This window comes from Arachis stenosperma, chromosome 3 (assembly GCF_014773155.1).
Source record: "Arachis stenosperma cultivar V10309 chromosome 3, arast.V10309.gnm1.PFL2, whole genome shotgun sequence".
Lineage (NCBI taxonomy): Eukaryota > Viridiplantae > Streptophyta > Magnoliopsida > Fabales > Fabaceae > Arachis > Arachis stenosperma.
This window is the reverse complement of record NC_080379.1, coordinates 161,702,683-161,725,880: the sequence shown is the minus strand read 5'-3', so window position 1 is coordinate 161,725,880 and position 23,198 is coordinate 161,702,683.

Sequence of the window (23,198 nt, the reverse complement as noted above, 5' to 3'; positions counted from 1 at the left end):
AATAATTTAAAAATATTTACTGAAATAAATACCTCTCTTATCTCGTTTATATTGGAAACAAGATAATTTTGCACTGTAAACGAGATAAATACCTATCGCATACATCGAGATAAATACATATTGCATACATCTATCTTATCTTATTTACAATGCAAAATTATCTTGTTTACAATGTAACGAGATAAAAAAGAAGTATTATTTTAATAAATATTTTTAAAATTATTTATTTTGATAATTATTACATTTATTTAATTTATAAAAATAAAAAATTCCTATTATTAGATGACTGGAATTAAAATGTTTGTAAGATATTATAAATAAATAAAATAAAACTATAAATATATCCTATAACATTTTTATAAGATTTATTTGGGTGAATTTTTTAAAAATATTTTTTTTGAATTATTTTTTTAAAAGATTTATAATAAAATAAAAATAATTTTATGTTTAAATATTTTAATTTATTAATTATGTTTAAATACAATAATATAAAATTATTTTTTGTTTATTTATTATGTGAAAATATTATTTTATAGTTTCTCAAAAAAAATTTAATTTTTTTATTTTTATTATTAAAAAATTACTAAACGTAGCTAAAAAAAATTTATTCAATTTTTTTACACCCAATTAAATACATAAAACAAATATTTTTAGTAGTAAAATTCTGACGTATCTTGCATCAAGTTAATTCTCAACAATTCTTCCATCTTAGTCAATCAACATCATTTTATGCATTTCACATAATGAATAAGTATGAAATTTCAAGTTTTAAATTTTGAGTTCGAAATAAAAAAAAATTATTCCCTTTATTTTTTCTTCTTCTTCTCTTTTTCAGATTTTGTTCTTTTTTATCATTTTTGCTTCCTCTTCTTCTATTTTTTTTTCTTTATTTTTTTTTTCAATTCACTGATTCTATTTTTCTATTCTTGTTCCTAATTTAAGTTAGAGGTGCAGATTATAGAATTTATATACACACAAAAAATAGAAAATTTATTGTACGATGTCAGTATATCTCATAGTTCTAATATTCTAAAAAGTCATAGCAGTAGAAAAAATACCAATGATGATAATAGGGTGTTACAGCGATAAATGAGGTGGTGACAATGATATGGCGATGGTGGTCGCAGTAGTTATAGTGGAGTTTATAGTGATTATCGATGTTGAAGTAATGGATATAGAAAAGAAAAATTATGGAAGATAGTAGATCGCTGAAAAGTATTGAATAGCAAACACAGAAAATACATATATAATGAGACTATGAAAATAGAAAACACAACATCAATGACTAAAATAGAGTAGTGGAATCTAAACGGTAGCCGGAACATATTTATATGGTTTTTTTTTGTATTTTAGTTAATTAATTAGATAAATTATATAAATAATTATTATTTGTTTAATACGCAAATTTTTGTATTCAGATTTTAAACTTTGAATTGAAAATTAATTTGAAAAAAATTCATTTGTATATGTTTGTTTTCCATTCTGTGCTTTTACATTTATTTGTCTATGATTTTTAAAATATTAACTCTATTTATGAATTTTTATTTATATTGATTGTAGGTTCTGATGGAATACTTGACATCTTTATAATTCAAGTCTAAATTTTTTCAGAAGACATGTTAATAAAGATATTCATAATTTCATAAAGATTATTGTTAAATTTGAATAGAGTCATTGTATTAGCAATAGAGATTATTGTTAGGTTTGAATTCTATAATTTTTCTTTTTTCGTGTTCTTTTTATTCATTATTCTCTACGATATCAATTCTTTTGATAAAAATAAAATAAAATCCTACATCAGTTTTGGAAATTAGAATCATGTAAGATTGTTAAAATGGGTTAAACTCATCGGACTAACTCGTTTATCCATTTAAATGGACGAACTTTGTCTCTAAAATTAAACACGTTTAAATTTTGGGCTAAACGGGCTAAGTCCAATCAAGCCAAAAAAATTACGGGTTAAACGGGCTAATCCGCATACTAAACGGGTGGCCCGTTTATTTTTTTTTTACATTTTTTTATCAAAAATAGTTGCACATTTAGCCGATATTTCTCCCAATTTTACCTGAAAATTCAACCCATCAACTAAAAAATATTATTTTTTTAAAAGGTTTTTGACTTAAAAGTGGTATTTTTGTTAAAATATTTTTCAAAAAATAAAATAAAAGAATAAATGGGTTGGCCCGTTTAACCCATCGGACTGACCATAAACGATCCGAACTAAAAATTTATGGCCCGCAAATAAAGCGGGATTAAACGGTCCAGCCCATTTAACTCACGAATTTAACGAACTGAGTCTAAATAGATCGGACTAATCCATTTGACAGTCCTAGAATCATGTTAGTTTATTACGAAAATATTGATATGACCAAACACTTATTTTTTCATTTAATGACAGTTGAATGACTACCAGAAATTAATTTATTAATGGAGGTAAAAATGGTGATATGCAATATTATTGGTGCATAGCGTGTAATCCCCAAATGTGGATTTGCGATACACAGTAACCTGAAAAACACAGGTTACGTTTTTTATGATATAGAAAAAGTAAAAGCAGCAACAGCTGCAAAACGCAGCTTGCGTTTGTCAGGGAGGGCCATGTTGTGGATGAAACGTGTCCCAACTCCCTGCAACCTGCTGTGTTGACCGTCTTAGAAAGTCCCCAAACACAGGTTGTGACTGTCAGCACCGTGTATACATGCGTGATACATGTTCGTCGAGGGTGCTGAGAGGACCTTTAAATTGAAAAATGCAGGTGGAAGAGGAAAGAGTTTAACAAAACGTAAGGGTGAATGGGTTCCATTGAGAGAGTGTGCGCTGAAAGAGGAAAAGGGTTTGAAGAAAGTGTGAGAAGAAGAAGAAGAATAGAAGGTTTAGGGTTTTATTTTATAATAAAAAAATGGTTCGTGATCTTACGTTACCTGAAGAACACATTATTTGTGCAACTGCCACTAGAAGTGCACCTTTATATTTTTCGTACAGGTGTGTGCCATCAACCTGCACCAATGACTTGTGGTGTCTGAATGCTACAATATACGGATAAAAGCTCCAAAAAACACGATGGAGAACTCTTATACCTTGAACCACCTCACTCTCACGGTAAACGGGGAGCGTTTTGATTTGAACACGAGACCTTGGCATCTTCGCAATCATTGCTTTCAACCATACTGGCAGAGTCTGGTAAGAAACTTTCCGATCACCAAAAATCTTTGCCATAGATTTCTACTTTGCTAACCAAGCCTTGCGGTAACTTATAGTGTAGTTGAATCTAGATTGAACTTCTGCAATAATAGACTTCACTTTGATCGATAGGTCTACTTCAACCAACGACCTAATAGCATTTGCAATTGTGTCTGAGTCCAACTTGGCATGGTCTCGTGAAATAGTGCCTATTGTGCACGTGTGTTTGCCATTGTAACTCCTGATCTCCCAACAAGCTTTCTTTCGAATCAAGCTAGCTCGAATAAGCCAATCGCACCCTGCACCATAACCCTTACATTTCGCATAGAATGTCTGCGACTCAGACTCATACACAGTGTAATCAACTCTTCTAGAGATAGTATAGCTTTTGATTGCAGATATCACCGACTCTCTAGAACCAAATTCTATTCCGACATTAAACTCACCATCTTCTGCCGCAACGTTGCCCTCACCTACAACATGCGCACCACCATCAGTCAGAGAAAGCAAATAAAATACACACTAGTGGTAACTTGAATTAATAATCATAACATACCCATATTCGCATACTCAGAAAATTCTGGGGCATGCATGACTTTGAGATCCAGAGTACGCATAAAAGACGGAATGCCAAAGGGGTGCTGACTTACAATCGTTTGCGCCTCATTTTGTACCGCCGGGTTGCTTACCAAGTCTCCATCATCGTTTTCGTCATCGACTTCATAGTTGGCTTCGAACTCTTCTTCACTGTCGTTGTTATCTTCTTCCCAATCTATATTCTCGAGGTCATCGACAGTGACCTCCTCGCCAACCGCGTCCAGCCCCGACTGCTGTCCAAACTCAACGTACAACTCTATCATCGGCACGTGAAATCGGAATTGTTGATAAATATAGAACATCTGCTGCATACTTGCATCGTCATTGATGGACATTATTTGAAACTGTATCAGCATACCAAATACTTGTACAGGATTCCTGTATAAAATATTGCTCACCCTTTTTGAAATATGACTTTATATGTTATCACAAAGACCATTTGCAACTCTATAAAACTCATGTAAAAACGGACATTCACAAACAAAAGTTACTCCTTCGTGTGTGTTTGGTATAATTTCACTGTTATAATACAATCGCAAATTTGCAATACCTTCCATAACTTCTACCTCACATAACCCAACTTCTTTGACACAACTAACTGCAAAAAAAATTCACTACTATGACATATCTGCAAGAAAGAGGATTAGGAGGAGTAAAAGTGGAGTGCAGAACTTTGAATGAGTCCCGCTTCGTATTTATAGGCAACAACACTCTTGCTTAAAATATTTTTTCCTTCACAAAATGCAACTTACGTTTTATGCTTTCAAAAAATATTTTCTGACACTTTGAAAATTTTCAAAAAGAAAAAATGCAGGTTGCGTTTGTTTAATTTCATAAACAAAAAATTATAAAAGGTAAAATGCAGATTACATTTTATGTTGACATCACAATAGTAAAAATTTTTTCTATCTATCAATTTTATTGCATTACACTAAAAATTTTTTTGATATATAAAAAAAATTAGCAAATGACTACCCTACACTTCAATTTTGCAAAGGACATTATAAGAAAAATTTGGTAATTATTTTTATGTACTTTGATTTTGGTAATAAATATTTAATTTATTCTTTGTTTTTGTTTTTTCGTAAAATAGTAAATTGATGCTTCTCATAAAAAATAAATATTTTATTTTATTTTTATCGTAACATTCCTTATTCTTAATTTAGAATTTCCTCATCAATTTAGATTCAAAGAAATGACTGGGTGCAGAAAATATTTATTGAAACCATTAAATCTAATTTCAGAGAGGTTTATTTTAATTTTTAATATATTTTGTAGCCATTTTTAATGTTTTTGTATTTTGCATCGGATGTTGGAGTCACTAATCCCGATCTCCCTTTCACTGTATCTTTAATTATCATTGCTTTTCCAATTGACACTTGACACTATAACATTATTTTTGTTTACCTTAGCCTTCTGAAATTTATATTGAGCCCCAAAAATTTATAAAATCCTAACCTATATTTTGTGCATTGGAGATTAAGGTTTTACAATTTGGATGTCAATATAGATTTCAATTGATTAAGGTTCACAAATTATGTTATAATATCAAAGAGATGTCTAATCATATGTCACACCACTTTTTTTTTGGAATTTACAACTTTTTGGATGGAAAACAAAACAGGTTAAGATTGGGTAAATGGTAAGCAAACATCGAATACGGGTCGAGCTATAAACGGACTAAGGAGTCAAACATACGTGTTAAGAATTTTGCTAAGTAACTAACTAGGAGTCCAACAAATTTATGCCAACTCTTAATTGGCTAGATCCAAAAACTCAAATTACCAAAAAATTATCTACCCAATTATCTAGCTTTTACTCTAATTACCCTAATCAATTCAAAAAATCACCGTTTCTCCTAATGCCCAGTTTTCCACCATTATGTTTCACTTCTCTAGTTCCATACCATTGGTGAGCTTCTTCTACAGGTGACGATTTCTGCATATCTTCCCCTAGTCATCTTCTCTCCCACAACTAACATCAATCAGCGCTGTCCAGTGCTCCGGCGAAGAAAATGCTGCCGTCGCGCACGAGGAAGCCATCCACGTCAACCGTGACGGCACTTGTTGCTGCCTCTGCTTTGGATCCTTATCAAAGATGCCGCCACGGATTCATCTTCTCCGGCGGGTCGGTCGATGCTCCACCTCCTTCAGCATTCATCTCGTGGGTGTGAGAGCTATTGCTATCGCTAGGACGCGGACTCATGTCCTCCATTTTTGTCGCATGCTGCTGCTCTACTGCCACCTAATTCGTATCTAGTGTGTCTTCTTAATACGTCGGATGTGTCCTCTGGGTATGTCTTCCTATGCGTGTATCTTTTAATGGAAGTGTCTTTTTATGCATGTGTCTTGTAATGGAGATGTCCTTGGAAATACGGAGTTTTGGTTTGCGGCTTTGGGATGTGGCCGAACTTGCGGGGTGAAGGTGCGTGCGATCTCGATGACAATTCCATTGCGTGTAAACTATCGTTGCTGGCTAATGACGGCGTCAATGGCGTTATGGAGAGCGTCGAGTGCTTCTTTCGAATGCATTATGGTAGGCATTAGGCGCGGCTTCTAGTCGGTAAAACGGTCGGGAATGCGGGTGGAGTGGATGTTGGTGTTCAGTGCAACAATCCAGTCTGACTAAGGTTTTGAGGGGGGTTTCGGTTTGGGGTGGGGGTGTAGGTTGGTTTCTCCAAATTCATGTTATGTGAATATGGAGTTGCTGTTTTAGGTTACTCTTATTTTTAATGTTGATCATTACTATATTATTTTTATGAGAGAGTATAGGGAGCCAATGGAATATTTGTACAACGTATACAATGGAGGTTTAGAGAGTATTAGAGATATAACCATTAGTGTTACTCTTTTCCATCAGCTGAAGTTTTTGGGATGAGTGGTATCATGACATGGTATTAGAGATTTAGATCCGAAAGGTCAATAGTTCGATCCTTGGTGAACCCCAAAATCAGTTTAAACTTTTGGGATGAGTGGTTTCATGACCTAGGATGTTTATTATCCCTAGTACTCGGATGGTATGATCATTTTGTAACTCAATAGTCCATTGTACACATTATACACTTAAACCATTGGCTCCCTAGCAATACTGAGTCCCGCTAGGGAGACAATGAAATATGTATACAATGCCTACAATGGGCTCTTTATTAGGCCCAATTGAAATTAAAGGACAAAATTAACCCTAATCCTATTATGGATGTTTACTTTAACACACCACCAGATTTATGCTATTTTCATTTTTTCCCCAAATCCCAAATCCCTTTTGTTTTGCTGTTTCTCTTCCCCCACCAAAACCCTCCCAATTTGTTGTAGAGATCCGTGACAGCACTAGAACCCTGAGCCCCGTAACCTGCAACCAAGGAAGGTCACAGGTGAATGCAAGTGACCTATTTGTTGCCCTCAAGCACGGCGCCGTCGCTGAACATCCAGCCTTCGCTGCAACAGAGCCGATGGGCGAGACGCCGCAGACCAGAATTGCCGGCAGGGAGATCTCACGGTCTAACTGAGCATCTTCATAGTACTCCGCGAGCAGGCCCCGTTGTCTCTGAGCAGTGGAGTAGCCGACCTTGAAGAAATAGCCGCCTTTTAGTCAACGGTTCACCGGAAATACAACGAACATCATGACCAGAATAATCCTAACCATCCAAGGTAAGTGGGTGAGGTTGTTCATTTTTTATTGGTAATCGCGGTTGCATGTTTGATTGTAGATAGATTTCGTTGATGAAATGCGTGATTAACCATGGTGAAATAGCAATAGGAGCCATTTTTGTAGTTAGTTTAGGTTGATACAGTTCATGATTATTTTATTTTAGCGCGGGAAAGGTCAGATAAGTTTGGGATCGTGTTTATATATGAGTTAAGTTTAAAAAAAATTTTGTCTGTTCCTGTGTGGACCATGTGCATGCAACGTGACGTATACTGGCCGACCATCGTTTAAAATTGGTTGATATTTGTTGGATGGTTACTTTAGTAGGATATTGGATGGTTAGTTTTGCGAATTTTCTCAAGTCTGAACAATTTCTAATTCTTGCTATGTTGCTCTTGCCACTGCAGCCAAAGAATTACCTGAACTTGTTGTTATAGGTTTGTAATAAATTTAAAATAATTTTCATCTCAGACCTGGACCGTTAGGATTTTTAAACCCGGATGGCAAAATTGCATTTAGGAGGCTCTAACAAGGTAATATCTGCTATATGGATATAAGGAAAGGGTTTATGGACTTGAGGTGCATCCTTGTGTCATGTTGTTTTGTGCAAACTAAATTTGGCTATGTTTTTATTTATTGTGCTTAAGTCATGCTTCCAGCTACATGAGCAGGATAACTACACAATATAAGTTTATTATTTATTTTTTTGGTGTGTGCCACAGGAAGCATTAAAGCAATCTCACTATCCCAAGTTCAAGGTTTCTACAAGATAGGCGTCCTTAATTGCTATGAGGTGAAACCCCTTGGTTTAGTGTTCCTTAGATATTAATTTTCACGACATTTATATTGCTTTATACGACATTTTATGCGTCCTTAAGATGTTCAAAGGGGTTATGAACTAAACTTGAATGATAGTTTTTGGTTCAGTTTTGTTAGTATTTTCATGCATCCTTCTTTATATTTGTGAAACATGATGTGATGTGCTCGTAGTTTTTAATTCTTTTGGATGGTCTTTCTAATAGGGTATTGGATGGTTGGTGCACTTGATAGACATTGGCCATATTTATATGGATCATTACTTAAATTTGTGGTTGGACAGTTGGATTTTGTATTTGTTGCTATGTCTTCATAAATTGGTTTTTTATGTTAATTATATATGGTTACAAAAGGAAAATTTTAAGGTTTGAACTTTATATCTCTCCAATAACATAGTAGATATAAGAAAAAGGCTATAGTCTTCGAGGTCAATATTTTCTTATCTGCCTCGATACATCAGTATGATATTGTCGTGCCATATAGCTCCAATAATTAAGGTGACATCAATTAGAATATAATAATATGCTATAATTTACATTATTTGGCTACAGGTTACTTGCCTCTTTTGCAAGAGTTAACGACTTAGATTGCAAGGGGCTATTGCGTGAGTAAATTATCACGGTGCTCGAACAAACCAATCTCTAAACCGGCCTAAGACAAACTCAGATGGGTAAAAAGGTATCCCATTGATTACATGAATAAATGAACATATCTGGGTATTTTTTATGACGTTCTGCTTATCCATATTTGTTTTGCTCTACAGAAACTAGTCGAGACGCGTTGCTCACCTTGCTACATTAACAACTTATTTACCCACTTGAAATGACATAATGAGCAAGCTAAGTTGGCCGGGATTTAGGCCATTGGATTTGATTTCCTGTGCCGGGTACCACAATGGCATGTGAAGCAGAGCATCATGCTCAAACTAGCTAGGGCCTATGACGTATAGACAAACACTCTCAGGATTGACGCCGGGGACATTCGCATTACTACAGAACTTATCGGCAATATATTCGGCATACCTTCTCGAGGTTAATGTAAATTATGTAAGATGTAAAGCTTTTTGCTGTATGGTAATGCTTTTTTCGATGTTGACACGTACTGATTGTGGTAAACTGTTTCGTTTCGGGCAGGGGACCCAATCCCCGAATTGCAGAAAAAAATGAATTGCATTTGGCAATTAAGAGAGAATTTCAGAAAAAAACTACAACCCAAATGCGGGACTTTGTCTTTGCTTGTCCGATGGAGACCGAGCAACAGAGTATGACCTTTAGAAGATACTTTATCATGGTTGTGTTGAAGATGTTTCTTAACCCCACAAGCCAGCAGACTATTTCTCCGTGGCACCTCCCTTCGATATTGGATGTCTCAAACCCAAGAAGGTTTCATTGGCCGTATCACATATTAAAGTGGCTGCGAGATGCGATAAGGAAATTCCAAGACGAGAACTAAGAAACATGCGGCGGGTGCATGTTCGTGTTGCTGGTAATGGCAATAAATTACTTAAATTTAAAACCCATGTACGGCTGTAGGTGTAATTCTTAAAATTTAAGTTATTTCTGTATAAGTTTTGTACTTTCAGAGCTTAAAACATGGTCCGCTACATGGATGTTAAGTACCCGAGCCTTGGATTGTTGAATGGACAACTAATGAACTTGATAAGAAGGCCGACTATGTTATCTCACAAGTTTAATGTCTAATAATGCATTTTTTATAATCTAGTTGAACAAAAATGCAAATTAGCGGTTCACGTTGATTGTTTTCATCTCTTTGTTGCCCAATGTTGAACACACAGGGTTGCATAGTCAACGATGCAAGGAAAAAGAGAAAACAAAAGAAACATTCTTCGAGTAAAGCAGTTAACGAGAAAGGAAGGTGTAAAAGGCCCCGCAAGGACCCTGACCAATCACCGTCTACCAAAGGGAAGACTACGCCTCATCCAAGCTATAATGAGGCGCAAAAGGTGATTTGCTTTCCTTATGTTAGCTCGCGAGCTCATTTAATTGGATCCTTACTTATTTGATAGGATGGTTGATCTTTTTCATAGAATTTGCCATTATAAAATTGTAAAGTTAATTCATTATGTGGCTGCATGGCTTGTTTTTATATATAGTGTTTATTAATGAATGTTTTTGGAGAGCTGACTCCAATTACCGTGAACGATATTTACATATTTTTATGTTGAAGGCTTGTTTGATTACATTAGTTGTGCCTTATTTTTATTAAGATTTTATTTGAATCAAGTTTGTTAAGTAAACAGATAGATTTAAGATGCTCTAATTAGGTTCTTATCTGAACTGGATAGATAACGTATGATATCTTTATTTGGATGGCTTTTTATGTATGAAAGAATTGCTTTATGGGGCTGCCAAGTTGATTGATTATGTGAAAATAGATTTCATTGATGATTGGTGTGGTTGTAATTGAGGATGTTCGCATGTAGTAGGATTTTGGGTGTTCACTATAGTAGGGCTTTAGATGGTTGATTGTGATGATAGATTGCGACTTTGTTCTGTTTGTCTTGCGCCATAAGGTTCACATTAGTTTTTTCCATCTATTTGTTGTCCCATGTTGAACACACAGGGTTGCCTAGTCAACAATGCAATGAAAGAGAAAAAACAGAAGGAACAGTCCTCACGTAAAGCAGTTAACGAGAAAGGAGGGTGTAAAAGGCCCCACAAGAAAACTGACAAATCTCCATCTACCATAGCCAAGACTACATCTCAGCAAAGTTATAAGGAAGCGAATAAGGTGATCTGTTTTCTTCATGATAGCTCATGCGCTAATTTAAATTGGATGTTCACTTTAGTTGGGTTTTGGTTGTTCACTTTAGTAGGGTTTTGGATGGTTGTTTTTTATGATAGATAGAGAGTTTTTCCTGTTGGATCGTTACTCGAGTATATGATTGGATGGTTGTTTTTATTCATAGATCTTCGGTTTGTATAATTGGAAGGTAACTTTACTATGGAATCAAATGTTAGATTTTGATAGATGATGTTTGGGAATGAAAATTGGGAGAGTTGTTTGCAATGGTCGGTTTTGATTCTTAATTTGGATTGTCTTTGTTATGTAGACACATGCATTTGTGATTCATTTTTGTTAGTATTTTCATGCATCCTTCTTAATCTTTGTATATTCCTTCATTGGCTGGTGTGCAACATGCTGTGATGTGCATGTAGTTCTTAACTCTTTTGGTTAATTAGAATTACTTGCGTTATTATCATGCGTGTTTATTTTTTCATTCAAATGACAATATCTATGATGAAGAGTTTCAGTATTTTTGATGCAATTGACGATATGCATGAATTTACACCACAGGAATCCAAGATTGGTACGAGGAGAAAGTTGCCTGTCTGCAAAAGCCGATCTAGACGCGGCAACAAAAAAGCAATTCCAAGAAAAAATTTACCAGGAAGCAATGCTGCACCATTGGTAGTCCCAGATTCTGATGATGACGACGATGTGTCGCTTGCTAGAAGGATACAGTTATTCCAACAGCAGCCTCCGCCACATGATGTAAAACAAGCAGATCCCGTAGTCAAGGGCAATCTTAGTAGTCCTCAAGAAGAAAACACTGACCTTAAAAGTAGATCTCCACACACATCGCCAGCAGCACTTGTACAGCTCAGTGACTATGATTTTGACCGGTTAGTGGTTTTTGGATTACCTTGCTATATGTTTATCTTCTTTATTTTTCATACCCATGCCATGTGATTTCCCGTCTAACTAGGCATAACTTGTTATTTTAGCTAACTTCATGTCGCATTCGTTTGCAGCGAATTTGACATCTCGATCGTTCAGTGTCTTGAATTTGAGCAAGTACTCAATAATGTTGAACAAGGGCGCGAGACAAATGCCATCATCATGTAGCCCCTGCAAACGGTGTTGCCAAACAAATCAAGCTACCATACACCGAGTCCAGGGAGATCGAGCTTTTCACTCGGTTTAACTCAGTTTGAAAAGACTCCAACCCCTTTCCCAATACATTCAATTCATCCAACCCTAAAAAATATAAAGTTGGGGTAGACTAAGGAGGAACAAATCAGAACATGGATAGTTAGCTCGTCCTTGGACAAAGATCAAGATTTAGCTAAGTATGAAGGACGGGACTACATGGTATTACAAAGGAAGGACTTCTAGACCTTGAAACCCCACAGTTAGGTCAATAGCTGCGTAAGTATATGAACTTAATCATGCATTTTTATTCACTATCTTTATATCGGGGTTTAGCTTACACTAGCAAAATAAATTGTGTAGGTAATTCAATGGATATGCTACTCTTTAAACGACACCGAGTCATCTATATTCAAGCGAGATTTCTATTACGTGTGTCCAAGCATATTGGTAATTACATTCTTCTCATTACAATTTGGAAAAGATTTTGTCTGGATTCTTACTATGTGTGTGGGTTTGCAGGAATCAGTGACACGAAATGATAGTCTTGCTTCATTTATTGACGATGTGAAACCAATTTATGCTGGTCTTAGTCCAAGCTTTGGTGAGGATACTAGGTTCTTTAACAAGGCAGTAGCAGCAAAGAGAAACTGTGTGAGTTGCTATTTTGTTTTGAACTGTTTATATCCTCCTTGAACCCGGTATTGGTTTATGCGGGTTGTTTATTATTTTACCACGATTTTTATACGTGACCTAACCCGGGCTTTTGATTCAACTAATAAATACATGGTTAAATCTGGAACGGGGGGTCACTGTGACCAATTTTTCTTATGGGTGTTTTTATTTGCATATTTTGGTATTGGGTTTTCCCATGTTATTACGTTAATTGACTTTACCATACTATGCTGTTAGAAATAAGTTGTCATATAATTCGAGGATGTTTGGTTATTGAATGCTCGAGGGAGATCAATAGGTTTTTTTGGGGTTTTCTTTTTGTTTACTCACGAGACAAACTCATTCATATGTACTGTTTGCTGCAGTTCTTATTTCCTTATTGTTGGAGGGGCCATTGGTGGGTATATGCATTTGAGGTGAATTCGAAGCGCATAGTTATACTCGACAGTTTGCATTCTGCACCAGAAGATGACAAACGAGATAAACTCGATGCATATGTGGTAAGATACTATACTTCTTTTATTCAATATACAGCTATATAATCTAATTCGCTAGCATGTTGTTCCACTATGTTCGTTCCATAGTTTTCAGGGGAAACTGTGTGAGGATATAGCAAGCATTGCTATTCCTGCATTTGTTTGGACTCTGTACGGCCCAGCTCGTTCCTACGCTAGGGTTCCAAAGCAACCGAACAAGTGAGATGAAATTATAACCCAAATTTGAGGCTTCTTTAGATTTCTTTCAATAATTGGGCGTAGCATGTTAAAAGTTTTTGTCATCCTAATTGCAAAAGTAATTTATTTTCCTGTAGCTTTGACTGTGGCATGTGCATTATTAAGTTCATGAAAAGTTGGACAGAAGATCGTGAACTTTATGAATGGGATGAGGTTTGTCAAATAAACATTTTCGCACTTCTCATTATTCATGATGTAAAAATATCACTATAACAATTCTTAACACTAAATCGCCTGATAAATCTACTCACAGGATTCACTCAGATCATACAGGATGGAGTTGATGCTAGACATAATTTGTGGCCCATACAATGTATTGATTCACCAGCTTTTTTCATTATTGAATGATAAGGTTAAACCTGTTCGGCGCAATGCACCACGGAACAAGAAGAAGGAAGTTAGTTCACCATACACTGCACCTAGCACACAGTCATTGATTGAACGTGCGGAAGGATTACCAAAGGGGGCAATGCGCAAAGGAAAGAAGAAGTTTCTTACTTAGGATTAGTTACAATGAATTGAACTACCAGATTATAATTAGTTTACTTACTGCTGACATGCTTAGGGATTTGTTTATGTCACATTAGAAAGACTTGATTCTAGGACGTATTTTGTTTTTCTACAGTACAATGATTTATTGGTTATGTTACCTTAAAATTATCTATATTTTTTTATAGGTTAGAATCCCGGATTTATCAAAGTTGTTTGGTAAAGTTGCCATATTTGTGCATATTGAAATAGGTGACCAATAACCATCCACCAATATAGCTAAACTGAACATCCTATACTTTACTATAATGAACATCTAGTGTAACTTGGTCAAAATTAAAACATAACAACCAAGTGCTACACACATGAATACTAACGGCTAACCATCCATGCTCATAGTGAAAACGAACATCTGATTACTTATAGAAATGAACATCCACTTTAGTTCATTAAAAATACGTGAAAACAATGTCTATAACGAACAGGCACGTACCAAAAAACTATACAGTAAAGCATGTAAAAATCAGGTACAACTTTATTAAACTATCTCGTAAATTACAGAATACCCATCAAATACACTCGTTGTGCATTAAGTCCAAACCAAATAAAAATAGTAAAATGGTTCGTTCTAACAAATGGAAAAAGGGTTCTTGCAATTAATAACATATGGACTTTTGCAACAGCTGCCTTAGAACCTTGAAACTAACATGAACCTTTTAAACACAGAGATGAGAAAATATACACTATCACAACCTTGTCCAACTAATCCTTCTTTTTATTGAAGGAGCTTAACAAAGACATGAAACCACCGGCTTGTTCGGGAACATTCAGGCCAGCAACAGCATCATGGTTTACATCTTGAGATGCGTGCGAACGAACCACCTGCCAAAAAAAAAAGAAAAAGTCCAACAGTTAAGTTCTTGGATAGTACTGTACCAAATAAACATACAAAGTTGAGATTAAGCCAAACATCTACCGGGGATGAATTCTTTTGTTTTCTCCGAGTTAAATTCTTGAATGACTTCTCAAGGGCAGTGCCGAGCCGCTTACTCTTTGGCCTGCCCTTTGTGGTGACCTTCGATGGGCTTTGGATGTCATCAACACCGACATCGTTCGAACTCTGTGAGCCTTCTGTGAGCCAATGTTGGTCTGGGTCTCTGACACGCTCTCGGACCTCTTCTTGGCATGGTGCACAGCCAACTTGGCCTTTGTTTCTTCTAAAGTAACATGCAGCAATGCTGTTTTGTCATCGTCACCGACAAACTCTTGAGCAACATTATAGAAGTGTGCACATAGTCCCCTGAATGCAACATGACTCTCATCCGACCGACTAACATCATGGCTACTCTTGACATACGTATGCTTGCGCTTTATCTTCTTGCTCCATCGAGGGAGAACATAACAAGAAGGTACTTTGTACACTTTATACGAATGGAAAACTTCAAGACAGTGACAGCACAACACACCTGAACTCTCAAAAAGATTACACTCACAATGAACCTCCTGTATGGAACGGTCAAAGTGAACATTGTACGGAATGCATAGAATAGTATCGTTGACTAGTTTCTCCTCTTCCACCTTCACGCAGACCAATGGACCCTGTTCATCAACTGCAGAAACTCTGCAGTCAGCCTTCTTCACAAACTCAGTTTGAACATCCCTAAACATGCTCGTGGTATACTCTTGCTGAAACTGTTTCTCCATAGGCAAGCTCGTTGCACAAGGGATAACCCCCTCGAGTTTGCAGCATCATCCTCCAGTTCCCTCTGCTCCTTGACTCCAAGCACATTGTCATATTCGTGAACAAATAAAACCAAGCTAGTTTTACTGTGTAAGTATCTACCGTAGAATGCGTGCATGCTCTCACTCCTTTGTGCACTCCTCATTTCTACCCAAAATTTACCCTTGAAGTATATGGGGACCCACATGCGCCGGTCATCATACGAGTCTACAGAAAATAAAGAATCCCAATTTTAGCAAAGAAACCTTACACCAAACTTATTAATACAAATAAGAACAATTCAGATACCAAATAATTGTCTATTAAAGCGCGTGAATTAATCATTTACTAACAGACCTGCCAGCCATGTGTTGTTATGTAACTTGTACTCATCTATAAATTCTACCCAGTTATCCTCAAATGACTCCTCAGTCTGAGAGTTCCACACAATGTCATTGAGGTCATTATACAAAGCTCTGTACCGACGGTAACCACCAAGCTTGCTCTGTAACTTCTTCGTAATATGCCAGATGCACCATCGGTGGCGTGTGTCGGGTAATGTATTCCTAATCACACGAAAAATGGACCGATATTGATTGGTTATGATACGCTGCGGAGCAGATCCCATGCACTTCACCCATTCGCTAAAGACCCACTCATAACTTGTGATTTTCTCATTCCCCAGCAAAGTACAACCGAGGAGGGTTGACTTACCATGGTGGTTGACTCCAACGAACAACACAAACGGTAATCCATGCCTACCAGAAAAACCAACCAGACATAAGAAATGCCAATCATGATTAGATAGAGTTTAAAAAAATAAAGTGCACAACACCAATTGAACTACTTCATACCTGTTTGTACTGTAGGTGTTATCAACAGACACAACGTCTCAGTAGTATTCATACGACGCCCTACATCTTGCATCCACCTATACTGCACTCTTAAATTTACACTCCTCGTCCAACATTACCGCGTAAAAGAAGTTCAGATTGATGTCCTTCATTCTCATAAAGTAGCTCATCATCTCCCTGACATCCGCATTCACGTTGCTAGTTCGGAGCCTTGCTGTTATATAGTTTCTTAAATCCTTCTCTGAGAATCCCAAGTTAGAGGGGCCTTCAACCTCATTTGACAAAGCAAGGAATGTCTTATTTGGTCGAATCCCAGCCTCATCATTATCCTCGATCACGCACTTTGCATGTATGGTCAGCTGCCTATACTCATGGTAGTGCAATGCCTTTCTAGCTGAACATGGGTGTGAGTGCGTCAAGTCAACCTTGAACAAAACCCAGTCTTGCATGTCTTTATCAAACTTTACATATATCCTTGCCTTGCACCCAGCAGTTGAAATCATATTCTTCCGCGTTGGTGCTTTAACACGAGACTCGCGGTACCCGTCGTGGTTACAGTGTATAGCTTGGTTAACGGGAGCCTTTGTAATCTTGTCAAATGTTGTCGTCTTTATCTTAGTTGCAAATCTAACTTTCTTTGCATAGGTAACATAAAAGTCATGAGTCATCTGTAACTGAGCAAACTGCATTCCAACTCTTGGTATCTCGTCTTCTTGTAGGCAACCATGATCTGGTAACTATATTTTATATTAATCCGAAAGAAAAATTAATTACCATTAGTTATCAAATCAAACATGCACATTATGACTACACAAAAGTAAACTAGATTCTAAAACCTCATCACCAAGCTCCATCTCTTCACTTCCAACATCCATAACATCCGACAACTGCGTAGCCTATAATTCCAAAACAAACAGAGTAACCAAAAGGTTAAAGATCCTTATCAAAACTCATTTAAATAAAATCTCAAAAATCAATCACCAAAAACACAGCAACAGCTACAAATCAAGCCAAGAGAATTATTTATTTCATTTCATGTATTATTTAATTAATTTCCACCCTTTAGTTGTTTCTTTTTTCACTCAATGACAATCATGTAGAATTAGCTACAAAACATCTTTTCTACACATAAAAAATATAAATAAAATATATAAATAAAAAACATGCCGGTAAGCATAATGTGCATATATCATATACGTACAAAACACTCATATAAGGATACCATGCCATATAAACCACACAAATCCCATATCCATATAAACCACATAATATGCAGAAAGTATGTGAGCATATAAAAAAATATATGCAGTTATCATATAAAGATATCATGCCAATACAAAGCACTAAAATAAGCATGTCATGATTAACATGTAGGAAATCCAAGTACCATACACTTTAATTTAGTTCTGTTTGTCAACCCCTGCATCATCTTATATTTGCTTTTTTAATTCATTGAATGACCTTTATGTAGCAACAATATACGCATACCATACATTACAATGCATACCAACTAACTAATTTAGGCTATTCCAACATCCATATAAAATATATGGCCATCTGGATGACAGATACAAATATAATAGGATGGTTAGCATATAAAACATGCCATATAATATGTAGGCAAAATACATTCATATACAAAAAAATAAGTATAAAATATGTTTGCTACACATAAGTATACCATTCCTTTAAAAACAATCATATACGCATGAAATGATTAATTAATTCTTTCAAATTCTGCATGGATATAATCATACCATTCAATAGAAAACAATCACACATTTAGTTCAATAACAACTCATTCATCACATATGGATACTGCTCTTATGATAAAAACAAACACCTCATTTACAATGTGACATAAAATCCGAATTTTTTGAAAACTAAACATCCATGGCAGAATTTGTTTATGAAAATTGCTCACCTAAATCTGAATTTTTCGAAAACTAAACATCCATGGCAGAATTTCTTTATGAAAATTGCTCACCTGGTTTGACTTCTCAACGCCGACGACGATATCGCCGGATATGCTTTGAGGTTGGTCTGATGAAACCATTGCAATGGTAGACATATCACAGCCTAGGGGTTCAATGAGATCGCACTCCATTAATGTATCTTTGTCCGGTAGTGTGCATGAAGGATGACCCTCGCTTGAAACGCGTTCGTCTTGAGATGTGGCCATTGGGAAGACGGTCTTCCGGCTGCAAATACTCATTGCTGCAGGTCTGGGTTGCTGCGCTAGCGCGAAGACCACGCAAACCACCTGGACGCAGTTCGAACAACAAGACGGTGGGAAGAGAGGCAGACGACAGTTAGTGATCTTGAAGGGCTGAGGTGGCGAGATCCTCAAATTAGTGGAGAGAGTTGAATTCACGCCGTCTTGATGGAGGCAGTTTCTTTTTCTGATTCTATAACTGACGATAATCCTAATTTGTTTCAAAATTCAAATTAGAAAGAAATCAAAATTAATTAATTACCCATAATTTAACGTTAATTTCAATTAAACCCCCATTGTATGTACTGTACAATAAGTATATTGTCTCCTCATACTTTCCCTTAATGAAATTATTTTTTGAAAATTTTTAAAAAATAAAATTTGTTAGAAATCAAAATGTTTAATATGAAATTCTTCTATGTCCAACTTTAAGTTTATGCTACTATTTACCTCTTATTTAATATTGTTTTGAGTATTTTTGTTATTATAATAAATAAGTAATATTTTTGTGGGCAAATAGATAATTAGAAGGTTTTTTAATCCTAATTATATAAATTCTTCTATATAATGTATTAATACTCAAATTCATGACTAAATTTTCATTTTGGTATATGAGATTTATGCGATTACTCATTTTGATAATCGAAATTTAAAATTATCTGTACTGGTCCTTCAGATTCAAGTTCGGACACCAATATGATCCATCGACTCTTTTCGGCGATGACTAGACAAACAGAATGCTGATATGACACCCTCCCTGCCACGGTGGATGTTGAGTAAACGACGTCGTTTATCCTAAGCACCCAAACAAGTCAGAAATGTCATCACTTTTCTATATGAAGGGAGAAGAAACGATGGAGATCCAAAATAAAGTATTCTTCTTCTTCTTTACCTCCACTGTTCTTCATTTCTGACTTGTTTGGGCACCAAAGATAAACAACGTCGTTTACTCATCATCGAGCGTGATAATGAGAGCTCCATCTCAGCACTCTATTTGTCTAGTCATTGCAGGAAAGAGTCGAGAAATTATATTGGTGTCCGGACTTGAATCTGGAGGACTGATATAAATAATTTTAAAATTTAGGGACCTGTTCGGTAAGTCGAGTACCAGACGGTTTGGAGTAGTCCTCGCGTGGATAGCTGGGGCTTGATCTAGAGATGGGTCGTGAGGGCGAGACGGGGAAACCGATGTTCCGAGCTCTCGACGAGGAGGGGGGTGTCACCTGCAATGACACTCCGATGCTTAAGTCAGTCGAATGTGCAGGAGAAAAAGAGGGTAAGATAGTGTGTGACGTACCTTGGGGAAGGGATAGGTCCCTCCCCATTTATACCATGTCAGAGGTGGGCCATGCAAAGACAGGCCCACCTTCCTCAAAGCTTCATCGCACAGCTGTAGCAGAGAGCTGTCAAGGACGCGTGTCCGGGTCACGAAGTGAGTCGTATGTGCCCGATCGTTTGGGTCAGGTCATCTGTGGGTCGGGTTGACCCGCGAGTGGTTTGGGCCAGACCGTAACAGTGCCCCCAACGCGCCGGCAATAGCCGCGCTGGCTGTTGGTGGCGTGTTATCTCTTCTCATTCGTTGTCGCCAGGTCGGTTGTCCGTGGAGGGGACGCGCCTCTGGTGTGCGTGCCCGTTCGTTGTTGGGACGATCATTCGTCGCCTTGTTCCTCGCGCAGAGCATTAAATGCTCATAATGGGTTGGAAAACCCTGTACGCAAAGACCATTTTGCCTCTAGGCCTTTCGCGCTCCCTTTACGACAATTTTAAACAATTTTGCATTGGTTTTTCTTTACCACTCTTGCTTCTCCAATTTCCTCCTTCTGCATTCCCTATTATCCAAAGACTTATTCCAGCATTCTTGTGCATCCCTTTCTTTTCAAAGTTTTCGCAATCGATCCAGGTAATCATCGATTCCTTTTCTCTTCTGCTTCAATGCTTTCTTGCATGTTTGCTGTATGTGCTTGCTACTTGTTGTTTGGTTTTTGTAAGATAGATACCTTTTTTAATGCCAAGTAGGTGCGTTAGGGGGGTTACCATTCCAGAATAGGCTTTGTTTGGTTTTGACTTCAGGCATGCTTAGTTTGAGTTGTAGGATAGGTGAAGTGTAGTTTCTGGGTTTTTTTCGGGCTCCCGACCTCATAGACTAATCGAGTGGTGCCCCCACTATAGGTATGCCTCGTGTTGTTGCCCGGGCTTCTACCTCCAACGCGGGTTATGACCCGTATGCTTGGGTGGTTTCCGACCTCAGGGATTTCCCAAACCAGATGGGCGAGGAGGAGCTCACCGAGTTCTGTCAGGCTGAGTACCTATGTGGAGGTACTGACGAGGAGGCCAATTATGACGTCTACGTTCCTGCTCCTCATGAGCGGTTATACGAGCTCAACTTCCATGCTCCTCGGGTTGCCGACTAGATTTGGTTCTACAAAGCCATGTTCACACAGGTGGGGGTTCGCATCCCCTTCTCTGCCTTTCAAATGGGGCTTCTTAGTCGGATTTTCGTGGTGCCGTCGTAGCTGCATCCGAACAGTTTGGCGTCAATCCGCTGTTTCGAGATAGTATGCGAGTATTTGGAGCTGCCGGTATTCGTTGACGTCTTTCTTTTCTTCTTTAACCTTACGAACCCTTCCAAGGAAGGGAAGGCGAGGAAGGGGTTTATGTCCTTCCGATCTGCCCAGGGGCGGAGGATATTCGGCTTGTTCGAGGACTCTTACCATGGGTTCAAGAACAAGTATTTTAAGGTTCGACTGGTTAAGGGTCGTCATCCTTTTTGGTTATCGTTGGAGGGAGAACGCCTCATCCCGACGTATTGGAGTTTCGGGGCGGGGTCCAATACTTTTATCAAAGTTACTTACAAGGGGATGTCGGCTGTGGACCGAAAAATAGCCGACGTATTGTGGGCTATTTTCGGGAGAAACCATGTGAATCCACACCTTCTCATGGGTAGTCGGGAGGTCGCCCGGGATTATATTCGTGAGTCGTCTACGTCGCGCTGTTTTTTTTTTTTGCATGGTTGCTTGTTTTGTCTTAGTGTGCTGATTACTGACTAACTTGTTCATTTCTTGTTTGCAGTGGGGATGTCTGCCGAAGTGACCGGTCTTGAGAACTTGTACAAGACTTTCTTGGAGGAAGATGTTGGGGAGAAGGCCGAGGAGCAAACAGTGGTGCCTCCCGGGAACGAGGGGGAGCAAGCGGCGCCCACACCTCCTGACGTTATCATGTCGAATAAGCTTGTCAGTGCGACGCGTGATTCCCCTGTTCTCGAGGAAGTGGCTGGCACCGGGCACTCGTCTTCCGCTCAACAGGCTGAGGATGAAGAGTTGAGGGTCATTCCGACACCTAAGAGGCAAAGGTCGCACTCTAGTCCTGAGGGGGTCCTTACCGTGATGGAAAGGAACTTCGATGCCGGGACGTTTATAGACTCCCAATTGCTTCCGGGCACGGAGGAACATTTTCATGGTACCGACCTGTCGTGGCAAGCACGATGGATGTATCGCACTCTCCTTCGTGGCGCGGCCATAGCTCGGAAGGCTGAGTTCGAGTTGTCGGAAATGGCATCGCTGCGCCGAAAACTCGAGTTCGCCGTCACAGCCAATAATAAATTCAAAGTTCAAGTTGAAACACTCCAAGGGCAGCTGTTCGAGGCGAAGGAGAAGCTCAAGATTGCCGAGGAGAAGGCCACGACTGTTGGGGAGAATTTGAAGGTTGCTGATGCCTCCGTGTCTCGTTTGAGTGAGCGGGAGATGACTTTGGAGAGCCAGCTGAGTGCAGCGCAAGGTCGAGTGGTCACCTTGGAGAAGGAACGAGATACGGCTGTTGCGGCGGCTAAGACTTCTCGGGACGAGTATGAGGAATTCAAGAAGAAGCATAAGGAGGTTAGAGAGCAGGGAAAGAGTGCGATCTTCATGACCGAAGAGGCTCTCAACGCTCAGATAAAGATTGTTGCTCCGGATTTCGACACATCGACAATCGGCGTTTTCAAGACGATTAAGGACGGCAAGGTTGTCGACATGTCGAGGAAGTGATCTCTTGTACCTTGTATTTTTTGTGGGTTTGTTGTAGTACTTTTGAAACTTTGTCATACTTATTGGCCGTTTGATCGGTTGGTGGATATACTTTCCGTTTATCTAGTATGTTGCTTCCATTTGCTCGTTGCTCGTTTATTCGTTTTACCGTTATATTGGTATCTTTGGCGAGGCCGCGATGTGCCTTTATTATTACTGGGGCCGTTATGGCTTTCTAACTTGGTTGGCTCCCGGGGTGATCAATCCCGGGGTGCCGTGTTGTTGTCCTGCTTATTGTTCGTTATGAGGGACGTGTTGTCGTAAGGTGCATAACAGTGAATGCACGGAAAGCGAAGAATAGATTTGTTAAGTAAACAT